The sequence below is a fragment of the Festucalex cinctus genome, chromosome 18 (genome assembly GCF_051991245.1).
Source record: "Festucalex cinctus isolate MCC-2025b chromosome 18, RoL_Fcin_1.0, whole genome shotgun sequence".
NCBI classification, from domain to species: domain Eukaryota; kingdom Metazoa; phylum Chordata; class Actinopteri; order Syngnathiformes; family Syngnathidae; genus Festucalex; species Festucalex cinctus.
In genome coordinates, this window is record NC_135428.1 from 2,188,425 (window position 1) to 2,194,222 (window position 5,798).

General features: G+C 38.4%; 1 long non-coding RNA gene across 1 annotated transcript; it reads left to right on the forward strand.

The window, feature by feature from the left end:
• Positions 1–1,957: 1,957 nt before the first annotated feature.
• LOC144006349 (uncharacterized) lies at positions 1,958–5,046 on the forward strand. The gene is made up of 2 exons (XR_013279782.1): positions 1,958–2,396; positions 4,670–5,046. It is a non-coding gene; the product is annotated as an uncharacterized LOC144006349 (long non-coding RNA).
• Positions 5,047–5,798: the final 752 nt, after the last annotated feature.

Consider the following 5,798-nt stretch of genomic DNA (forward strand, 5'->3'; position numbering starts at 1 on the left):
AAAAACAAACAAAACAAAAAAACGTATAAATACGTCTTTGGGATACAACATAAAAAAACGTATTTATACGTTATTGGGAGTAAATGAGTCTGCCAGTCTGCCGGTTTCACTCAGGAAAACACTTTTTAAATACAGGATATACACACTAACTTTCTCACAGCCTACACATCTGGGTTTATGTTCATCTTTGGTGGTGATTTTGTCCTGTGGAAAAACTCACTCGGCGCCCTGACCTTTAACCCCGTCAAGCACCATTGGGACGAACTTGCAAAAACAAAAAGTTCTTCTGGATGACTAAACACAAATCTCGCACCTTGTTGCATAAAAGTGCTAACCCAAGAGTGGAATCGGTTGTGGCTGCATATTTTCATTTGCAGTGATTCATGGGCGGTGAAATCGTTTCGCGTAGCAAGACGCGAGCCAGTCCTCGCCGCGAAACGTCGAGCAAAAATGCGCTACGTCAACAAACAGCCATGTGGGAGGATCAAAAAAAAAAAAAAAAAAAAAAAAAAAAAAAAAGTTATCTAGCTGGGAATTCTCATTCTGGAAGAAAGTGTTCGTCTCCCCATCACAGTACGTTTCCAGTGCGCTGACAGATAACGGCTTATCTGAACGCTTAACTCCTCCTCAGCGCCGATTTGCGATGACATGGATCGTTTTTCCCGTCCACTCGTCCATTTTTTTTAATAGATTGTTTTCTTACTGTACAGTTTGCTTGGGTTCAGCAGAGGATTTGTGATGTGTTAGTTTCTTTCCCAGAATCGACCCCGCCCACCCCCGCCTCAGATGTTCTTACCCCTTCTTAACAATTCAACTAACGATGAACTCGGCTTGAGAGGCCTCGGCGTAATCCGGCTATAGGGGGAACCGAGAAGCGCTGCGCTTGTATTGCGAGAGAGAACGAAACATCAGGGGAATTTTCCTGCTGGGAATCGGATGCATTTATACACTTGAAAGTGTTTTTTTAGGAGCACATTTGTTTGGATGTGATTAGCCTTATTGTCAGCGGGGGTGTGGGGGGGCACTCCAGGCAATCTCTCATTATTGCCTCTTTTTTATTTTTATTTTATTTTATTATTTTTTGTTTCCCCAGACTTAACAGGCAGTGTGTTGCTGATGCATGCTAACTGTTATGGTGGTAAACGATGCGCATTTATCCGAGCATTCGTTGCACGATGCAGCTTTTTTGTTTACAATGCCAAGCCGACCATCAGATGTTCTTGTTTGCTCCAAAAAAAATGTGATGCAGCGTCGGGTGTGTCAAAGTGAGACAGATGACGTCTTCAAAGTAAACACATGTGAGGGAGGCTGCGAGGAGGATTTGTTCCCTTCCTTCGAGTTGAAACGCAAGAACGAGGAGTGTTCTGTTCTTCCAGTCAGACCACATGCGCGCTCTTCTGTCGGTTCAGGCGTAGAAACGAGCTGATGGGTCACAGGAAGTCAACCAGTCAGGCTGGTTTCTCCTCGGGTCAGGTGACCTGACAGTCCTCCTACCTGCTTGAAACGAGGATCACTGACGTCTTTTGCGTCGTGCGCTCCTGCCACCTGGTGTTCAAAAATGAGAAGTGCAATTAGAGTAGGGGGGAAAAAAAGGAAAGAAGCAACGAGAGGACGATATTTAGAAAAAAAATATGATAAATAAACAAATCTACATAAGGAAACTTGAAAAATATATGAATGGCGAAATCCCTCCAACCATCTTGTGGTCATCACAGGGCATTCATAGAAAAATAACCAATCACACGCCGTCTATGGACGATTCTATGGAGCCCCTAAGGTGACATGGTTAAAAAAAAAAAAAAAAAAAAAAAAAAAAAACTTTGCGTTCCTCGCAAACATCTTCGCAAAAATTGCGTGCCCTCGCAAAAAAACTGCGTTCCCTCGCAAAGATTGCGACGGAACGCAGAGGAGAAACACTTCCGGGTCACTTCCGGAAACACTTCCATGTGAACAAAAGCGATGAGGATGGAACGTTTGTAAACATGAAACAAAACGGTGGGAAAGCTTTCCCAAAACGACTCGGATGGAGCGAAGTTTGCGCATGCGCGAGGGAAATACGAGGCTCCCAACTAATCTATCAATTTGAATGGCGGAGATTAGAGTGGTGACGATCTTTGCCTAACTGTACACTTTAAAGCTTGCAAGTCAACTGCACCTCATGCTATGCATGTTAATAAAAAAAAACAGCAACGTTTCTTTCAGAGCCGATTCCATTGGATTCAATTCATTTTCTTGACCGTTTGGTAGTTTCGCCTACCCACAATGCACCACGTTTCTACCCATAATGCACCTTGAATTCCCGATGCGCACTTCGCTTATTTTTCCACTGCTTTGTTTACACGTCGCTTTTGTTCGCTTGGACCCGGAAGTGTTTACGGCGCAGCTAAGGTGACATGGTAAGTGAAATAAAAACAACTTTGCGTTCCCTCGCAATCTTTGCGAGAGAATGAAAAGTTTTTTGCGAGGGCACGCAATCTTTGCCTGTTCCCTGTTTTGCGAGGGAACGCAAAGTTTGTTTGTTTTTTTTTCTACCATGTCACCTTAGGGGGTCGTACGATTCAAAGCACCAAACCAAACAGGAATGGTTTGGGAATGTGGAAGAGGAAAACAAAAAGGCTGTTGTGTTTTATTGTATTGTTCTTTCAATAAATAAATTATCAATTATTTAAAAAAAAAAGAAAAAAAAAGACAAAAACAAAAAAAAAATGTTGAAAACACTCAAACTCTATGCAGGACGGCCAGAGCTGAGATTTGAACCAGGAAGTACGTCAGAACTGTAGCTTATGTTGTTGTTGTTGTTGTTGTGTGTTTTTATTTTTTGTTTTTTTGGTCTGGTACATGTACTTCCGTTTGTATTGTGCAAACGAATAGGCCCTCACTTTCTGTAATTAAACCTTGTTGGTAGTCACGACAGCAGTCGGCTGTTTGAATATTGATGCATTCACCCCACCTCACCTTTTGTGAACATGTTGTGCTTTCAAACATGCAACTCCAATATTGTTTTCAGCACAACACAGCTGTGAGCCTGCTAAACTGGAACAATTGGAATTCCTCGTTCCAGTCATTAAAAAAAAAAAAAATCGTTTTCTTGAATAATGATATTTTAACAACTAAGGATAATAGTAATGACAAGTGCTGTATATTTGTTAAACAAAGAGCATTCTGAGCTGACCTGTGGAACGTACAACAACCTAAACACCGGAAGTGATATTAGCTTAATTAGGCATCCATTATATATTTTTTTATAAGTAAAATGTTCATGTCATAAAACGTTCATTTGATCATTAATTTGTAGTTGGCGTGTCGGGGGAATTTAATCCCTCACTTCTGCAAGTGTGCATGAAGGACATTCAAGGAGCAAAACTGCTCAAGTTGTCTTTCTCGTCTCCCAAAATCCCACTGAAAATATCAGCAACTGTCTTGACTGAATGCCATTTTCATTGACATGATTCTTTGTCGAGTTTCCTCACACAAATCCATTTGATGACATTTTGTCCGTGTGAGCAAGCGGAAGCGGAAGCTGAGCCAGCAGCGGACGAGGCAAGAAACTTCGAAACATTAAACCTGCATTTAAGTCTGCTTCTGCACTGTTGCGGTGGGGGATGATTTGTTGCGACACCCAAACGCAGTTTAGCCAATTTAGGATTTTGCTGACCAGAGGTTAGATAATGTTATAGTGTGGAAACTTAAAATTTGCCAACGTATTTCCTGCTCATAGATCCACAGAGACGACTGTATGTATTAACGGCACTCTGTCACCCCCAAGTGGTCAAAAGTTAAAACTACCTACTGTTTGAAAGCATTTTTAAATGTAACACACTAAATAACCTGACGTGAGAATTATATTGAAGTTTCTTAGTATAAAAATAGAATAATCAATATAATTTCCCTCCCGCCCCAACAATAGAGCCACAAGCACATCTGACGTCATTCTGTATGATATTCTGTTTTTAAAGATACATAATTCCATAATTCAATCACTTCTCCGTTTGCGGAACAACTCTGAATTTTTTTTTGAGAAAGTAGAGGACAAAAACAAGCAATATTTAGATTTTTTTTTTTTAAGTGGGAATTTTTGGTATGCTCAAAGTCAAAGTAATAGATTTTTTATTTTTTTTGTTGAAAATTGTGAATGAGAATTATAGTAGCCTTGAATAGCAGGAATTTTTCAAGTGTGTTGAAATTGAATTATGTGAATAATAGTGGAATATATGAATTTGTTAACGTTTTCAAAAATAATTGTGAAACTACCTTTGTATAGTTTGTAAACAAATTAGTGAAAATTGGGAAAATTACTGTGAAAATTTTGGAATTTGTTCCCAAGGTCAATTGAATGAGATTAATATTTAGAATTTGCAAACATAATTAAATTAATATGTTTTGACGAATGTCTAATTAGAAATGAATGTGATTTTTTTTTTGGGGGGGGGTGAAAAATGCAAAATTGTGAAAAATGTGAAAATTTGTTGAATGATGAAAAAAATGGTACTCTGAAAGGTATGACTTTTCTGAATATGTTGAAATTGGATTGGACTCATGATGAAAAGATGGAAGGATATAAAAAAAGTGATTGGAGAAATAACCATGAAGTTAAATCTAGGAATAACATTGCTTCATCTTTCGCATATGATGCTGATCCATCCAACCATTTATTTTCCTGATGATCCAGGCGCAAGTTTACGGGGCCATCATTTTGAGCAGGTTGGCAGTAAGACATGCGGTAGTCGTCTAATGTGTCCTTGGTCTGCCCTGAGCTCCTCTCCAACTTCAATCGTGCCATCAACAGCTCATCGGGGAGGCATCTGGAATAAATGCAGCAGCCAGCGCCTCACCTGGCGCCTCACCTGGCGCCTCTCCGGATGACTGAGCTCTTCGTCCGACCGCACCCTGCAGCGAGAACTCATTTGGTCCAACCGTCCTTTTGGGTCACGACCCCAAGCTTGTGACGACATGTGATATGGGATGAATATTTCACATCAACAATTTAGCCAACATTTTTTTTTTTTTTAATACAAAAAATAAATAAATTTGAAGCTCTGCATCACAGTCGAGAAATTAAGAGGAATTATAACGCCTGACGAAACATGGTGGTTTAAAAAAACAAAACAAAAAAACGCCTTACTATACATGGTCGTTTTTTTAACAAAATAAAAAACGCCATACTATACATGGTTGTTTTTTTAACAAAATAAAAAACGCCTTACTATACATGGTCGTTTTTTTTAGCAAAATAAAAAACGCCTTACTATACATGGTTGTTTTTTTAACAAAATAAAAAACGCCTTACGATCCATGGTCGTTTTTTTTTAACAGAATAAAAAACGCCTTACTATACATGGTCGTTTTTTTAACAAAATAAAAAACGCCTTACTATACATGGTCGTTTTTTTAACAAAATAAAAAACGCCTTACTATACATGGTCGTTTTTTTAACAAAATAAAAAACGCCTTACTATACATGGTCGTTTTTTTTAATCAAATAAAAAACGCCTTACTTATACATGGTCGTTTTTTAACAAAATAAAAAACGCCTTACTATACATGGTCGTTTTTTTAACAAAATAAAAAACGCCTTACTATACATGGTCGTTTTTTTAGGTGAAAAAAAAACGCCTTACTATACATGGTCGTTTTTTTAACAAAATAAACACCTTACTATACATGGTCGTTTTTTTAACAAAATAAAAAACGCCTTACTATACATGGTTGTTTTTTTAACAAAATAAAAAACGCCTTACTATACATGGTCGTTTTTTTTAGCAAAATAAAAAACGCCTTACTATACATGGTTGTTTTTT